This window comes from Globicephala melas, chromosome 8 (genome assembly GCF_963455315.2).
Source record: "Globicephala melas chromosome 8, mGloMel1.2, whole genome shotgun sequence".
Taxonomy (NCBI): domain Eukaryota; kingdom Metazoa; phylum Chordata; class Mammalia; order Artiodactyla; family Delphinidae; genus Globicephala; species Globicephala melas.
In genome coordinates this window covers 89,402,727-89,421,431 of record NC_083321.1, presented here as the reverse complement: position 1 = coordinate 89,421,431, position 18,705 = coordinate 89,402,727, and positions in this window count along the sequence as shown.

Here is an 18,705-nt window from a genome sequence, read left to right as displayed (position 1 = left end):
TGGCTGGTAGGGGTTTCAGGACTCTCAGAAAAATGGGTGCATTTCCACCCATCCTCAGGGGGAGGGCACCCCCAGGTCCGCCCCCCTCCCCCAGGCAGGCAGTGTGGTGAAAGGCAAGGACATTAGACTGGGAGTCAGGACCCGCATTTGAGCCTGACCCTGGGTGGCCTTAACCAACTATTCCCCTGGGTGATCAAGTGCTTCCCCTTCAGCTCTGCTTTGCCGGGTTTTACAGTCTCTGTGGTCTGAAAACTACAAGAGAGCTGCTTTCAAGGAGTGAGGAAGGGGACGTCCATCCTTGCTTAGAGAGTGAGGGCTTCAGGTAGTGACCACACTGACCTGTAGGTGATTTTTAGCAATGAGCAGATAAGGGGTTCACGTGATTCATGAAACCGACTTCAAAATATCTCTGAAGCTAAATCCCTGTTGACAGTAAGATCCATAGGAGTTTTCCAATGGAAAGTGAAGGGGGTTCTTTGCTTTGGTGATGATCGAGGCAGCAGGCCCAGCAGCCCTGGTGCAGAGACAGCTAAGGAATGTCCCTCTGACATGAGGGAGAGAGGGCAGGCTGGTTTGCTGGGGATGGTCCAGGTTGTCCTGTGCCTCTCTGCTGTCAAGAGCAATGAGCACACGTCTCTGGCTGCGTCCTCAGGAAGCAGAGTGTGAGCAAGTGGGTTAAACCTCAGTTAATGCCAGGTGCTGCAGGCGACAGGTTGGAGCATGTTGAGTGAAGCCTCTAACCTCTGAGCCCCACTCCCTTCCTTGCCTTGGCAGGATGCAGGGCAGTCAGCGAGACTGAGAAAGATGTGTGACTATTGGTATTACTCCTGGCCGAAGGGCACCCATGTTCATCGCAGAAGGGGCCTGAGAGACTGACTGAATGAATGAATGACCGATTTATTTATTTATTTGTTTGTTTGTTTTCACACTTCACCTCAATTTAGCAAGCATTTACTGTCTCCTACTCTTATTAATGCAGAGATGAACAGAACATGGCTTCTGTCCCTTAGTACTCCCATCGTAAATCCTCACTCTCTCCTCTTGGATATCGTCATCCTTCGTATGAAAGGGTCTGAGCCTCTCAGCATTCTGCTTGCATTCCAGCCTCCTAGACCTGCCATGTGTTTTGTTTCACTTAAGTCTCATAACGACACCCTCTCGAGTTGGTATTTTAAACATCACTTTGCAGGTGTGGGCATGGAGGCCCCGAGATGTCTCTGGTGGGGTGAAGTCCACGTGAGGAAGGGGTAGGGCACCTTCAGAGGACCTGGCGGGCTTCACAGAGGATGTGACACCTGCCTGGATTTTCATGGACAAGCTGAAGTTTACTGCAGGGACAAGAGGGCAAGGGGATTCCAGGCAGAGGGAAAAGCTCGCTCAAAAGCTTAAAGGTGGGAACCAGCTGCCTGTGCAATGCAAACAGCAGGCACTTACAAGTTGCAGTTTAGAAAAGTCAGGAAGACTCTTATGTACCAGGCTAAGGAACTGGGACCTCATCCTGGGGCAATGCCGTGTGTGTGTGTGCATGTGTGAGCACCTGTGCGTGCAAGTGTGTGTGGTGGTGTTTACACTGGGCAGAATCATTGATTGGCTGTAGATTTGATTGCCACTCTAATGAGCGACAGGTGATGCAGAGGGCGATGGGGCTGGTGGTGGACAGACTAGTTGGGAGGTTATCACAACCGTCCCGTATATTAACTAATGTTTACTGAGTGCTCATCTCACGCCGGGCACAGTGCTGAGCACTTGGTAAGCACTATCTCAAGAATCTTGCAACAACCCTGGGGTGATATTATTATTACCTCCAATGTTACCTAAATGGAGACTGAAATTTTGAAAGGTTAAATAACTTGCCCGAGATCATACAGCTACCAACATAAACTGGGATTTGACTACAGCTCACTCTGACCCAATTCCAAACCCTTGACCAATGTGACCTACCATGGACCTACATTTGGCCAGGGACAGTGGGATTGAAAGTAGAGGAAAAGTCTGAGGAATATTTAGGAGGTAAAGCCAGTGAATTTGGTGAGTGGATGGATGTAGGGAACGAGTGAGAGGGAGAAGTTTCTGGCCCAGATGACTCTGGAGTCTGAAGAAATAGAAAGGATTTATGGAAACAATATTGTTCTTTTGAACCCAGATTGGGCTGGCACAGGTATAGCTGGATCCTGACTCTGCTCTCCAACACATGAACTGCCCACCCCCACCCCCTTGTTTCATTTATAAACTGATCAGCAATCCATCTACGCTCTCCTCCAATCGATAAGAAAAATGTTGACCAGGACAGGCCAAGATGGGTTCCCTGCCTGAGGACTCCAGCCCCCTCCCCAGATTGGTACTGACCCAGCTAATCTGCTCTCTTTGGTATGGTCAACCTGACGGTCACTAAGCCCCTGACTACATTATCATCCAAGTTACATTTCTCCACCTGGGATCGTGACCCCAAGATACTGCACTTTTGCCTAGTCCTCTATCAACTCTATCAGAAAAGGAAATGAAGTATGTCAGGCACGACGTGTTCTTGATGGACCCACGTTGGGGATCATGGTACCTCTTCCTGAGGCTCCCAAAGCCACCTGTTTAATAAGCAGTTCTGAAGTTGTACCTGGAAGAGACCTCAGGCATGCCTTCTATCCCTTTGAGAAAATCAAGGCCCTTGTTAGTTTCTCGCTCCTTTTCAACAGCATCCAGCAAATTCTAACTGAGCGCTTGCTATGTCCCAGGTATGTCTTTTGTTCTCTTTCCCATTCCATGGAATTAACTCTTCCAGGGCAAGAGGCTTGACCTTGTTTTAACAACACGTGTGCTACTGGATTCGTCAATTCTCCTTATCGGCGTTCATTCTAGATGCTCTAATCTGAGGACCATTGTCCTTGACAGAAAGATGGAAGCTGAAGAGTGCAGCTTTTTGTTAATTTTCCACCATTAGTCCTAGAAGGACAGGAGGAAACCGATAACCAATATTTTTGAGAGCTTTCCTCTGTTTGTGTGTTTTGGGTTTTTTTTGGGGGGATGTTGTTGTTGTTTTCTAATGCATCATTCCATGTAATCCTCGCAACAAACCCACAGTGTAAGAACTATTATTCCCATGTTAAGGGTAAGGAAACTGAGGTTCAGAGAGGTTAGGAAAGCTGCCCAAGGTCATACAGCCAGTACTTGAGAGGTGGACCTAGCCCTTCTCTGTTCTCGTTGCTCTGACTATACCCAGGAAGTCCCTTTGTGGTGTGGTCCTCAGCTCATTCTGGCTTCAGCCTTGCTGGCATGATACTTAAAAGTCTGTATCGCTCCTTTGTATTCATCCTGTGCAGCCACGTTTCTTCCATATCAGAGTCATTTGCAATCGTATTGTCAGAATTTCATTTGTGAAAGTCATCCCTCCAGAGCTGTCTTTCTTGAGAGTGGAAGGTCATGGGACCAGCCTACCTTTCCTCCAAAGGTTTTGCAATCTGCCTTCATAAAGACTAAGGTACATGGGGCTTCCCTGGTGGCTCAGTGGTTGAGAGTCCGCCTGCCGATGCAGGGGACACGGGTTCGTGCCTCGGTCCGGGAAGATCCCACATGCCGCGGAGCGGCTGGGCCCGTGAGCCATGGCCGCTGAGCCTGCGTGTCCGGAGCCTGTGCTCTGCAACGGGAGAAAAGACTAAGGTACATGTCAGACCATGCCCAGCTTTTTTCTCTGTGAATATCATGAACTTTGAGATGACCTGGCTACTGTTTCTCAGGATTTCTCTCCCTGTTGCTTCTCCAAGCACTTCGCCCTATTGGAGCAGAATTAAGTGCAAAGTAGATGTCTCGCCCTGACCCCAGCATTTACTTTCTGAGAGATTAAACTGCCAAGGCAGAACATGAAAGTATTGAATGTTCCCTGCTTTTATCTGCGGTGATAGTTCCTGCAATGAAAAGTAGTTGTAAATAAAATTGATTAGGTAACTTACACTGAGAAATGATATTTCTATGGGTTTTTAAATAGAAATTTGATTTGTCTATATGTCAGCTTGCAGGAACTTACTTGAGTCTCTATCTGTGTGTATTTATGTAATATGAACACATGCGGCTCTAAGAAGAGCTATATCGGAGTGTTTGTGCTGTTTTAGGGAAAAAAACATTAAGTGACTGTATGAAGTAGACAGTATAGAGGAGTGGTGAAGAGCGTTAAGTTTTGGAGACAAATAGATATGGATTTCAGTGCTTTCTTAGCACTTCATTACCTCTGAGACTCAATGGATTTCTACCATATTTAAGCTTTAGTTGTCTTATCTGTAAAATGATGGTGATAGAGTCTATATCAATCTCTTAAGGGTGTGTAAAGACTAAAGGAGATTAATGTATGTAAATGCTTTGCACAATGCTGGCACATAATAAAATGCTCAATTCACTTAAGATATTCTTGTGCGTAACGACATCTGTTCTTATGGGACATTCTTTTGGTTTGTATCAGTGTGTGTGAATATCTGAGTATATGCTTCTGGAATATTTTACTCTCATTGCTACTGTTTAACATAGACATTCACAGACACACTACAGTGTGTCCTGAGGACAGGGAGACCTTAAGAGTGAGGAGACTGGAATCTGGAATCCTTCTTTTTTATATAGATTATACTCAATTTATAGTTATTATAAAGTGTTGGCTATATTCCCTGTGCTGTACAATATATCCTTGTAGCTAGTTTATTTTATACATAGAAGTTTGTACCTTTTAATCCCTGACCTCTATCTTGCCCCTCCCTTGTTCCCTCTCCCCACTGGTAACCACTAGTTCGTTCTCTATATCTATGAGTCTGTTTCTGTTTCGCTATAGTCACTAGTTTGTTTTTAGATGCCACGTATAAGTGATAACATACGCTATTTGTCTTTCTCTGTCTGACTTATTTCACTATACATAATGCCCTCCAAGTCTATCCATGTTGTTGCAAATGGCAAAATTTCATTCTTTTTTATGGCTGAGTAGTATTCCATTGTATGTGTATGTGTGTGTGTATATATACATCTTCTTTACCCATTCATCCCTTGATGGACACTTAGGTCGCTTTCACATCTTGGCTATTGTAAATAATGCTGCTATGAACATTGGGGTGCATGTATCTTTTTGAACTAGTGTTTTTGTTTTCTTCAGATATATACCCAGAAGTGGAATTGCTGGATCAAAGGGTAGTTCTGTTTTTAGTTTTTTGAGAAAACTTGCACCATTTTCCACAGTGGCTGCACCAATTTACATTCCCACTGTCTGTACTAGGGTTCCCTTTTCTCCACACCCTTGCCAACATTTGTTATTTGTGTTCTTTTTGATGACAGCCATTCTGACAGGTGTGAGGTAATAGCTCATTGTGGTTTTGATTTGCATTTCCCTGTTGCTTAGTGATGTTGAGTGTATTTTCATGTGCCTATTGGCCATCTGTATGAAACTGGAATCCTTCTAAACCCAGGGTCAGAAGAGCTGGGGAGCATTTAAGTTGGTCTCAGAAGTGCAGGGGGCAGAACACGAAAGGGCCTGAGCAGGGAAGGAAGCTGAGACTTCTTGTGTGTTTTCTCCAAAGGGCAGAACTAAGATCAATAGGTGGAGCTCTGACAGCCAAGCTGGCTGCGGGATGGGACGCCTTCGCGCCAGGCGGTGCTCACACGGTGGCCAGGCAGCTGTCCTCACTCAGCCTCCTTCCCCAGACAGGAGGTCAAACTAGGGATCTCCTATCTGTGCCCCGTGAGAAAGAGCAAAAGCCTGCACGTGTGTATTTCCTCAACTGAAACTCCAATTTTGATTTCCAGGCAGCACAACATTTGTTTTTAGAAAAAAAAAAAAAAAAAAACCCAGCCAGCTCAGAGGTGACAAGGGTGACAGGGCTACAATTATCACCTGCGCCTCAGCACCTAGTGTATTGTGAGAAAGGTGCTGACAGCTCTGAACTCTCTTTGTGTGGGGAGCTGAAGCCCCCAACCTCTGCTCAGAACATTTGACACAGACAGACAGCTGTGGGACCGGCGCGGGGCTGGGGTGAGCGTGGAGGGGCTGTCACCTCCTCCCTTCTCTTTATGCTGCGCGAGTGGGCAGAGGGGCCCTCCACGTTCCATTTTTGGACAGATTTCTATCTTACTCAACTAGCCTTTACTTAAGGGTCTCCTCTGGGTGCCAGACTTTACAAAAAAGAAAAGGAAACCAGTGGGCATTAATTTGCGATGAACTGACCTTTCTTAGGGGGCAGGATGGAGGAGTGACCTGCAGAGGGCGCCAGAGTGATTCAATGTTAAGTAGCTGCTAAAGAAGTCCAGTGGAGTAGTACAAAGAGGTGGGGCTTTCCTGCCCCAAAGACCCAGGTTAAAAACCCGATTCTGCTTCTTATTTGACATGTGACCTTGGACAACTTATTTAACCCCTTAGAGCCTCAGCTTCCTCATCTGTAAAATGGGGGTAGCTATATCTACCTTGCAGGACTATTATGAAGGCTGGAAGAGACAAAGCAGGATTAAATGAAATTACACAGAGCAAGGTGGGGAGAGGGCAAGAATTACTGCAAAGCATCTGCGTCTCCACTGGCACCTCAAGCCCACTGTCTGCACACTGAATTTACATTGCCCTCTCATATGTGTTCAATCATTTTTCATATGTACAGTGGTGTTCCTATAACAAATAAAATGCAAATTCAGGGACAAGCATCCTGAAATTCCTAGTAGACTTTGTAATGATGTTTTCTTCAATCAACAGACACGAAGTGCCCGTGCTCTTACGTGGAGATCTGTGGACATGCTTGCTGTGAGATGAGAGTCCTCAGAGGTCTCCAGGAAGGTTGGGAACCACCAAGACAATGCATGTAAAGTACTTGATCTCACTCCCAGTCCCCCAAGCCCAGAGAAGGAGGGCCTTTCTGACCTGGGTAGGGATCTGATTTCTCTCCTCCAAGGCTGCCAGGTTACAAAGAATGTACCACATACCTGCTGACAGGCAGGCTTGACTGAGCTCCTTGAAAAACTTGGCATTGGTTTCCCCCTTCCTTTTCAACAATCCAACTCCAAATTAAGGGAGTTTCTGGGGAGGATTTCTGGTTCATCAGAATAATGCTTGTCATTTGATCTCCTTCTGTGGTCAGTGTTCTCCTCCACTGCCCTCTCTTACTGGGGGTGAGAAGCAGAGGCTCAGAGGCTTGTAGCTGGAAAAATGTGCCTTTCAGGCACTAATCCTTAGAGTAGACCCACAGGAGAAAACTTCCCTGCCCTCCTGCCTCCACCACCTGGAAAACACCTGCAGTTCAGCTGTTTGGCCTTTAGGAAGGGGCCCTAGAGCTATTGGTGTCAGTTCCCACCAGGCACCAACCAGAAGGACCGGTTCATCACAGTGGCCTGAACCATCACAGCAGCCACCCATCTTTACTTCTAGTAACTACCCCCATGCCTACTCCATGGCTCTCTTCATACTCGCCCCACAGCTGGTGCTGTAACCACTTGCTCCTCAAAGAGTCTTCCTGGGTCAGCAGCATCCCGTCATTTGAATACTTGTTCAGAAATGTAACATCTTAGTCCTCTCCCCTCCTCAGGCCTGCTGAATTAGAGTCTGCATATTAACAAGGTCCCCAGGTGATATGTACGCACATTAAAGTCCAAGAATCACGCATCTAGCTCACCTCTGGGCTCCCATCACTGCACAACTACTCTGTGGTTAGGAAAACTCCAAGGATTACTTCTGGTTACTCAGCACCGGGGGCAGAGGACATGGTACAGAGAAATGGTCATAAGCATCTTGGCAGAAGTCAGAGTGAGCCAGCTAGCATTATTAAGCCCTGTGTGCAAGGCATGTTATAGGCATGATGTGATCTTCTCTTTACCTCTTCTGTCCAAGGCAGAATGTCCCCCATACATGGAGAAGCAAACTGAGGATCGAAGAGGTTTGAAACTAGCTCACCATTCCAGAACTAGTAAGAAGGCTGAGTGTCAGTTAGATTTGGAGAGAAAGGGAATACTCTGTTAACAGGCAGAGTCACGGCCTGTAGAGAGGCACAGAGATGGGAGAAGGCATCATCAACATCATCGTTAAGGAACCCTATGTGCATGGGGCTGGGCTGGGTATTCATTCATGTATTCATTCATTCACTCCATAGCTACTTACTGAATATCCACTCTGTGCCATGCTCCGTGCTGGGCAAGGTAGTTACAATGTGGAATAATGCAGACCTAGTCTACTCTTGAGGAGCTGTCTTTCTACTGGGGAAGAGCGATTCACCAAAAAGGATTTAATTGTAATCTAAATAAGTGCCAAAAATCACTAGCTTCGTGCTTAACCAGCTTAGTTTTGGGTGAGAGGATACTTGCTGTACACAGTCTTTCAACTGAAAGACATCCCTTCCTTTAGGACGCCCAGGGCTGCTGTCTTCTCTCTGGTTGACAGTTTATCTCCTTTTGTCCATAAGCCAAAATCATGCGTTTGTGCACAGTGCCTGGCACAAGGGATTGTGGACGAAGAGAGCTGGAGCATGCACCCACCCTGCTGGGGAAGGGACCAGAACACAGAATTCCCCTTGGGTCTTTGTGTGGAGGGAGTGATGCTGAACAGGACGTTTTTTTCTAACATCAAAAGTCCTGGAAAGCTGTAGTTTCGTGCGTTTCCTCTGCCAGGTGTGCTTGGGAGGAAGCTCCAGACAAAGGCAGCATCAAAGCTCAGCCTGACCTTCCCTTTTTCTCTCTGACTAAGGCCGCTCACGCTCAGACACAGTCGTGGCTCTTCCCCAGGTGTTTCTGCTTTATGGTTGTGCTTTGATTTGGGGGCTCTCATTTTCTCACTTGGGTTTGCTTTTTCTGGCAGCTCTGGTCCCAGCAAACGACCTTTGCACATAGGGCAGCTGCAGTGACCAGCCAGGGTTGCCAGGGAGACTCTTTTGCTGTACAAGCAGCAGGAACATAGGAGTTTCCATATGGGCCTGTTTCAGTTGTCTGTTGCTGCAGAACAAATCACCCCAAACCTGTCATAACCAATAGTGGCTTAAAGGAACAGTGACATTATTTTTTGCAGTTTTGTGGGTAGACTGAATTCAGCTGGGAGGTTCTTCTTTACCCTGCAAGTTGTAGCAGAGATCACTCGTAAGGCTGCATTCCGCTAGGAGCTGGATAGGGGCTGGAACGCCCAAGACGACTTTCATCCTTAATCCACGTAGCCTCTCATCATTCAGTAGTTTACTCTGAGCTTCTCTACAAAATGGCGGGCGGCTTCCAAGAGGGAGCCTTCCTAGAAGACAAGTTCCAGCTTCTGTTTGCATCATGCTTGCTGATGTCCCACTGGCCAAAGCAAGTCACATGGCCAAGTCCATGTGCAAAGACTAATCCAGCTTCTGTTTGCATCATGCTTGCTGATGTCCCACTGGCCAAAGCAAGTCACATGGCCAAGTCCAGAGTCACTGTGGGAAGAAGAGTTCTGTGACTTGGAAGAGCGCTGGGAACGAGGCAAGGGTGTAACTACCAGGAAATGTGGTGTAGTGGGGACCACCAATGTAACAATCTACCATGTGGCCTTTGGAACTGCAGCTGCCAGTAAATGTTCAGGAAACTAATCCAGGGCTTGATTAGACAAGTCTAGAAGGTGGAAAAGCAGTCCTTGGAGGTGCACGTGGGTTTAACGTATTTCATTCAATAACATATTTCGTTCAATAATGAGTAAGTCACTCAAAGTAGTACCAGGCACTGTGCCACATACTGGGCACACCAAGATGACCAAGGCACTGTCCTGGCTTTCAAGGAGCTCACAGATCATTGATTACAGACAAGTAGGCAATACTCTCATATGTATGATCTGTACTGGGACTGAGCTTTGCCTTGGATCCTATAGAGTCAAAGAAGAGGGGGATTTATATCAGACTGAGGGACAGAGACGGCTTCCCTAGGGAAGGAATACTTGAGCTGAGTTTCAGGGCAACAGTGGGAGCTGGCCAGGTGGATTTGCAGCTGGGCATTCTGAACACAGGAGGTAGTGTGTGTGAAGGTCCTGGGATGAGAAATGCTTTGAAACCACCAGAAAGTTGGATGCAGTTCTTCGTTCCACAGATCTAGAAGGAAGAAACTGTGTGGCAGATGAGCCCAGAAAGCCTAGAGCACATAGGTTCTTGTACTTTATCATGCCTTGATCCTTTGAAACCAGGGGGGAGTATTAGAAAGGCATCTTCTTTTCTGCTTAATGAAATTTAAATGGTTTCCTATAATAACCACGTTTACTTGTGTAGAATATAATACAAATGGGAAAACATTATTCTGGCCACCACCCAATGAATTAGGAGGCTGGTGCCAAAATTTAGTTATGATTTGATGGCAGTCTGAACTGAGTCAAAGGCACATGGAAGGAGGAAGAAGGGAGACAGAGGAGAGCCACTTAGGGAGTTATAAATGTGAGATTTGGTGCAGTGGGAATATGAGGGCTAAAGAGGAAGAGATAAGGCTAATGCCATCTTCTGAAAGTCTCCCCCACCCCCCTTCATGCACCTGTCTCCAAGGGTGCAGAAAGTCTAGCACTGACCAAGGGAATTGCTTTGTAGGCTAGGTGTCCTGATAGGATGTGTCTCTGAAAGCAGGAACCTCTCAGGGGGGGACAGGGTTGATCTATATTAAATACACTGTGCAGGCAGTCCACAAATAGATAAGCAGTGTGTATATCTGAGTGAGGAACAGCTGGGGCTCCCGAGTATCCTGGGTAGAACTACCTGGGTTCAATCCTGGCTTGAGTGCTGGGTGTTTCTAGCTCTGTGATTTTTAGATAAGTTACTTAAATGCTCTGTGCCTTAGGTTCCTCAGCTGTGGAAAGAAGGATACTTCATAGGGGTATTGCAAGGACTGCATGCGATGATGCTTGTAAAATATTAGAAGAGTGCTGAGATATAGAAAGCACCTGACAAATGGAAGCTATAATAATTATGAAAACAGTTTTTTCCAGCTTCAGGACACCCTGGACACTGTAGACAGAGATCCTGCTGCCAGCTCTGACCACCAGTAAGGCAGCACCAGCCCTAGGTCTCCCTGAGCTTTGACCCCACCAACTAGTGTTCTGATACAGACTCTGGGACACTGAGCCCTGCAGCCAGAGATTCAGGACCTGGCCTTACCCGCCAGTGGCCAGCACTAGCCCCAGGACGTGGCTTCACCCACCAGCAGGTTGGCACCTACTCCAGAACCACTGCAGCACCACACCCTGACTTGTCAGGACCCAGCCAACATACTAGCAGGCTAGCACAAGCCCCAGGATCCCTGGGTCCTAAACCCACCACCAGCAGGCTGAAACCATCTCTAAGAGTTGTTGGACTCCTCAGCCAGCCACCCCAGGATACAACCCCACCCACCTTCAGACCAGCACTAGCTTTGGGACACCCCAGAAGCTGAAGCCAGCTGTGTCAAGAACTGGCCCAATCCACCAGCCGGCTGACACTGGATCTGGGAACCCTGGACTGCAAACACCCACCCCAGAACCTGGTCTGCCCACCAGTAAGCCAGCACTGGTCCTGGGACCACCCAGTGTTCCACAGCCAGCTGCCTTGTGACCTGATCCCTCCAACCGTAGCTGGAAGCCTGTGCATAAAGCAGGGCCCCACAACCAACCAGACCAGGGGCCAACCATACCTACGAGACTGCCCTCAACAGTCAACTCTCCAAAACAGAAGGAGCCACATAGCTCACATAGGGGACACCCCTAAAGCATACAGATCTGGTGACCAGAGGGAAGTGTGCTGCTGGGATGTATAGGACATCTCCTGCAAAAGGCAACTTCTCCAAGATCAGGAAATGTAACCAACCTACCAAATACACAGAAATAAAAACTGAAAATTAGGCAAAATTAGGTGATAGAGGAACATGTGGAAGGAATAAGATGAAAACCCCAGAAGAAAAACTAAGTGAAGTAGAGATAGGCAATCTATCCAATAGAGAGTTCAAGGTAATGATCATAAAGATGATCAAAGAACTTGGGAAAGAATTGATGAACAGAGCAAGAAATTACAAGTTTTTTATAAGGAGTTAGAAAATATAAAGAAAAACCAAACACAGATGAAGAATACAATAACTGAAATGAAAAATACACTAGGAGGAATCAACAGTAGATTAATTGACACAGAGGAACGGATCAGCTAGCTGAAGACAGAGTAGTGGAAATCACTGAAGCTGAATAGAAAAAAGGAAAAAAAAAGAATGAGAAAGGTAAGGACAGTTTAAGAGACCTCTGAGACAACATCAAGTATATTAACATTCAAATTATAGGGGTCTCAGGAGGAGAAGAGAGAGAAAAGTGGCAGAAAACATATTTGAAGACACAAGAGCTGAAAACTTCCCTAAACTGGGAAAAGAAACAGACATCTAGCTACAAGAAGCACAGAGAGTTCCAAACAGGATCAACCCAAAGAGGACCACACCAAGACACATTGTAATCAAAATAGTAGAAATTAAAGATAAAGAGAGAATATTAAAAGTAGCAAGGGAAAAGCAACAAGTTACATACAAGGGAACTCTCACAAGGCTATCAGTTGAATTTTCAGCAGAAACTCTGCAGGACAAATGGAGTGGTATGATATATTTAAAGTGACGAAAGGGAAAAACCTACAACCAAAAAAATACCTGGAGACAAATGTAAATGAAAACATAATGATCCAAAATCTATAAGACACAGCAAAAGCAGTTCTAAGAGGGAAGTCTATAGTGATGAAAGCTTACTTCAGGAAACAAGAAAAATATCAAATAAACAACCTAACTTTACACCTAAAGGAATTAGAAAAAGAACAAAGAAAACCCAAAGTTAGTAGAAGGAAAGAAGTCATAAAGATCAGAGCAGAAATAAATGAAATAGAGAGCAAAATACAACAGAAAAGATCAATGAAACTAAGAGCTGGTTCTTTGAAAAGGTAAAGAAAATTGACAAACATTTAGAAACCTTTAGACTCATCAAGATAAAAAGAGAGAGGGCCCAAATCAATAAAATCAGAAATGAAAAAGGAAAAGTTGCAACACACACCACAGAAATACAGAAGATAATAAGAGACTCCTACAAACAACTATGTACCAATAAAATGGACAACCTAGAAGAAATGGACAAATTCCTGGATATGTACAATCTCCCAAGACTGAACCAGAAAGAAATAGAAAATGTGAACAATGGGGACAGACCAATTAGCAGTAATGAAATTGAATCAGTAGTCAAACCGCCCCCCAAAACCGAAAAACAGAAAAACCTCCCCCAAACCAAAACTCTAGCATCAGATGACTTTATGGGTGAATTCTACCAAACATTTAGAGAAGAGTTAAACTCTATCCTTCTCAAACTATTCCAAAAACTTGCAGAGGAAGGAATGCCTTTGAACTCATTCTATAAGGCCAGCAACATCATCCTGATACCAAAACCAGACAAAGTTATCACAAGAAAAGAAAAGTACAGGCCAATATCATTGATGAACATAGATGCAAAAATATTAGCAAACCAAATTCAGCAATACATTAAAAGAATCATACACCAAGACCAAGTGGGATTTATCCCAGGGATGCAAGGATGACTCAATATCTGCAAATCAATCAATGTGATACATTAACGAATTAAAGAATAAAAATCATATGATCGTCACAATAGATGCAGATAAAACTTTTGACATCCATTTATGATAAAAGCTCTCAAGAAAGTCAGCATAGAGGGGACATACCTCAACATAATAAAGGCCAAATATGACAAGCCCTATGAAAATACCAATGACATTTTTCACAGAACTAGAACAAATAATTCTAAAATTTGTATGGAAACACAAAAGACTCCAAATAGCCAAAGTAATCTAGAGAAAGAAGAACAAAGCTGGAGGTGTCATGCTCCTGGACTTTGGACTATACTACAAAGCTACAGTCATCAAAACAGTATGGTACTGGCACAAATACAGAATTATAGATCAATTGAACAGAACAGAGAGCTCCAAAATAAACCCACACACTTATGGTCCATTAATCTATGACAAAAGGGGCAAGAATACACAATGGAGAAAAGACAGTCTCTTCAATAAATGGTGCTGGGAAAACTGGACAGCTACATGTAAAAGAATGAAATTAGAACATTCTCTCACACAATATACAAAAATAAATTTGCAATAGATTAAAGACCTAAATGTAAGACTGGAAACCATAAATCTCCTAGAAAAGAACATAGGCAGAACACTCTTTGACATACATTGTAGCAATGTTTTTTGATCTGTATCTTAATGCAAAGGAAACAAAAGCAAAAATAAACAAACGGGACCTAAGTAAACTTAAAAGCTTTTGAGCAGCAAAGGAAACCTCTGACAAAACGAAAGACAACCTACTGAAAGGGAGAAAGTATTTGCAAATGATGTGAACGGGATTAATACCTAAAACATACAAACAGCTCATACAACCAATAGCCAAAAACCAAACAATCCAATTAAAAATGGGGAGAAGACCTCTATGGACATTTGCCCAAAGAAGGCATACAGATGGCCAACAGACACATGAAAAGATGTTCAATGTTGCTAATCATCAGTTAAGTGCAAATCAAACCCACAATGAGATACAACCTCACACCTGTCAGAATGGTTGTCATTTAAAAATCTACAAATAACAAATGTTGGTGAGGATGTGGAGAAAAGAGAACCCTCGTAAACTGTTGGTGGGAATGTAAATTGTTGCAGCCACTATGGAAACCAGTATGGAGGTTCCTCAAAAAACTGAAATAGAATTACTATATGTTCCAGCAATTCCACTCCTGGATAAAAATCTGAAGACAATGAAAACACTAATTTGAAAAGGTACGTGTACCCCAATATTCATAGCAGCATTATTTACCATAGTTAAGATTTGGAAGCAACCTAAGTGTCCATCAATGGATAAATGAATAAAGAAGATGTGATATACACAATGGAATGCTACTCAGCCATAAGAAAAGAATGAAAGTTTGCCATCTGAAAAACATGGATGGACCTGGAAGGTATTATGCTTAGTGAAATAAGTGAAACAGAGAAAAACAAATAACATATGATATCACTTATATGTGGAATCTAAAAAATAAACACGTGAATGAACAAAACAAAACAGAATCAGACTCACAGATATAGAGAACAAACTGGTGGTTACTTGTGGAGAGAGGGAAGGGGGAGAGGGGCAAAATAGGGAAGGAAGATTAAGAGGTACACACTACTATGAATAAAATAAAGAAGCTACAATGCTATGTTGTGCAGCACAGGGAAGGTAGCCAATATTTTATAACTTTAAATGGAGTATAATCTATTAAAATTTTTGAATCCCTAAAAAACCTAATTCTTGTATATTTATGGAATAGGTAAATCTTCCAAATGATTCAGAATTCAAAAAGTACAAAATTATATGCATGGAAAGAAGTATCTCTTACCACTATCCCCTAGATATCTAGGTTTTCTCCCTGACAGTGACAATTGTTCTTGGGCATTCTTTTAAGATAGTTTATACACGTCCAATAAAATACATATATCCTCCCTCTTTTTATACACAAGTGGTGATGTACTTTATAACATTATATTGCACTCTCCTCACTTTTGGCTATGATTTCTCATAAGTACTTTCTTAAACTAGTGAACTACTGTCTAACTTTTCACTATTACAAACAGTGGTGCTATGAAGAACAAATGACATTATTTCACTCATGCTGGAGTCTAGCTAAGTATAAATTTCTTGAAGTAGAATGTCTGGATCAAGAGCGTACATGTAGTTTTAATTTTGTTAGATATTGCTAAGTTACATAGATGTTATACCAATTTACACCTCCACTAACAATGTGTGAGCATGAAGAGTGTGTTGGGATATACATTATCATGCACTGTTAGAGAGAGTGTAAATTGGTATCACCTCTATGGACAGTAATTTAGCAATATCTAACATTTTGATAATTGCCAATTTAATAAGGGACAAATGGTATTTCAGCATCATTTTATTTTGTAAGTCTCTTATTGTGTGTGGAATTAAGTATTTTTCCCTATGCTTAAAACCCTTTTGCATTTTCCTTTCAGTAAATTGTTCCAAATGTTTTGTTCCTTTTTCTATTGTGCTGTTAGCTAATTCTTTTCTTATTGATTTGTGAACTCTTTATATATTAAAGAAATTGTGATATGACTTGAAGATATTTTCTCAGTTTTTAGTTTGTCTTTTTATCTTACATATGGTGGCTTTTCCTATGCAGGTCCTTAAAAACGTTTATGTTGACAAGTTTTTCAGTGTTTCTTTTGTGGCTTTTGAGATTTGCATCTGATTTAGGTCATTTATACTCTGAGATGATAAAAAAACGTTCTCCCATTTTTCTTCTGTTGTCACTATGGTATCAGTTTTGCATTTACAACTGTTATTCAACATTTGGAATTTCTTCTTGTGTAGGTGTTGTATGAATAAAACTTAATTTATTTTTAGGGTTTTCATCCTATATTCCCAGAATCATTTTTTTTTTAAAATCCATTTATCCCTTCTGATTTATGATGCTTTCTTTATAATGTACTAATTTCCCAGGTTATTTGGATTTATTTCTGGTCTTTTTATTCTTTCCCAAGGATCTGTCAGTCTATTCATATGCCATATCACAATGCTTTAATTTTTGTAGCTTTATAATATATTTGAATATACTTTTATACTTGAATATACTTAAGTGTACTTTTTTACATTAATTATATTCATCAATTGAGAATTTACATCTTTATAATGTTGTGTTTTGTCAAGACCATAGTGTGCCTGTTCATTTGTTTAAGTCTTCTTTTGTATTTTTAGTTTTCTTCATATCAATCTTTCACATTTACCACTAATTTTTATTGCTCAGTATTTCATCTTTATTTGTATGTGTATTTTTTGCTGTTGTGAATGGAGTCTTGTCTTCTATTATGCCTTCAAATTGTCATTTGTTGTTTGCTTACATGAAGCTCTTAAGTTCTGTATACTAATCTTGCATCTGGCCAATGTAGTGAAATCTCTCACTACTTATAATAGTTTATTTGGTGTTGTTTTTCTCCTTGTAGGACTTTTGGGTTTTCCCAAATGAAAATAGTGATAATTTTTCCTCCTCCTTTCCAATGTTTATAACTCTAATTTCTTCCTATGTCTAACTGCATTGGCTAGTACCTCTAGAACAGTTTAATACTGGAGATAGTGGACATTTTTTCTGCATTCTTACCATTAATGGCAATGCTTATGATGTTTCCTCATTAAACTTTGGAGTTCAGAGAGATATATCTTACCATGTTGAGGGAGTATTCATTAAAACCTCTTACTTAAATAAGAGATTCTAGTGAATGAATGTGGCTACAGTATGATTCAATTTATATGAAGGTTCATAAACAGACAAAAAACTAATACATGGTAAAAAAAATGTGAGGACAATGTTTACCTTGGTGGAGGGATTTTTGACTGAGAAGGCACATGAGTGAGTCTTTTGGAGGGCTGGAAATATCCTATATTAGGATCACGGTGATGATTATACATATAAATGTAAACCATCATTGGGTTGTATACTTGTGATTTATGCTCTTTGCTGTATATATATACATGTAAATTAAAAAGAAAAAGGAAAAGAGTGATTGTTGAATTCTATCCTATGCCTTTTGGCTATCTGTGCAGATAATCATATCATTTTTCTTCTATCTATTAATATAGTGAATGTGTTAATGGATTTCCTACTATTGAATCTCCCTTGCATTACTGGAAACAAATCTCACCCAGTTTTGGTGTGTCACTTTATTTAGGATTTTTGGAAATGTTATTTATAAGGGTGTTGGTTTATGGTTAGGTTTTGGAATTAGTTACGCTTGCTTCATTCAGAAGAATTTGGAAGAATTCCTTTTCTTCTATGCTCTAAAAAATTTTCAGGGCTGTTAGAAACCACTATTTTCTTTTCCTTCTTTTAAAACAAGATGTAGAAAATTACCTTGTAAAAATTTCTGGCTTGGTAGTTTTACAGAGAGAAAGTTTACTAACATTTTCTATTTAATCTTTCATAATTGGTCTGTTTAGTTTTTCTATCTTTTATAGTCAGTTTAGAAAATTATATAACTTATGCCATTATTCATTCTCTTGAAATTTTCAAATGTATTTATGTAGAGCTAAGTGTTTTAATTTCCTTTATATCTGTAGTTCTCCCCCTCCATATGCCTTATTTGGTAGTTTTGCTTTCTCTCTCTTTCATTAATTAGATTACTTATTTATTTTCCTAAAAGTCAGCTCTTCGATTTATCCTAACATTTTCCTTTTTAAATTAATATATTCATTTCTGCTTTTAGCTATTACATCCTTCTTTATGCTTTCCTAAGGGTTGTTTTATTATTTTTATAGCTTCTAGAATTGAATGTTTAACTCATTTATTTTCTAGACTCTTGATTATTATTACTATTTACTGAAATAAATTTCCCTTTTGATATTACTTTAGCTGCATTTCATAGAATTTATATATACTGTCTTAATTATCATGTTCTAGCTATCTTATCGTATTTATTTGCATACCTTTTTTGACCTAAGAGTTGTTTTAGAAAGACTTTAAATGTTTTTTCCAGTGGTAAGAATTTTTTATTTTTGTTTTTATTATTTATTTCTAGTTTTAGTGCAATATGACCAGAGAATGAATTTTGTACTTTTTGACTTTGAGTACATTTCAAATGAATATGTTTTCTCTGTTTTGAGGATACAGAGTTGGAAATATATAAGCTAAATGTACTTATTGAGCTATGTTATTTCGGTGTTCTGTAAGCTTAATCTTTATCCACT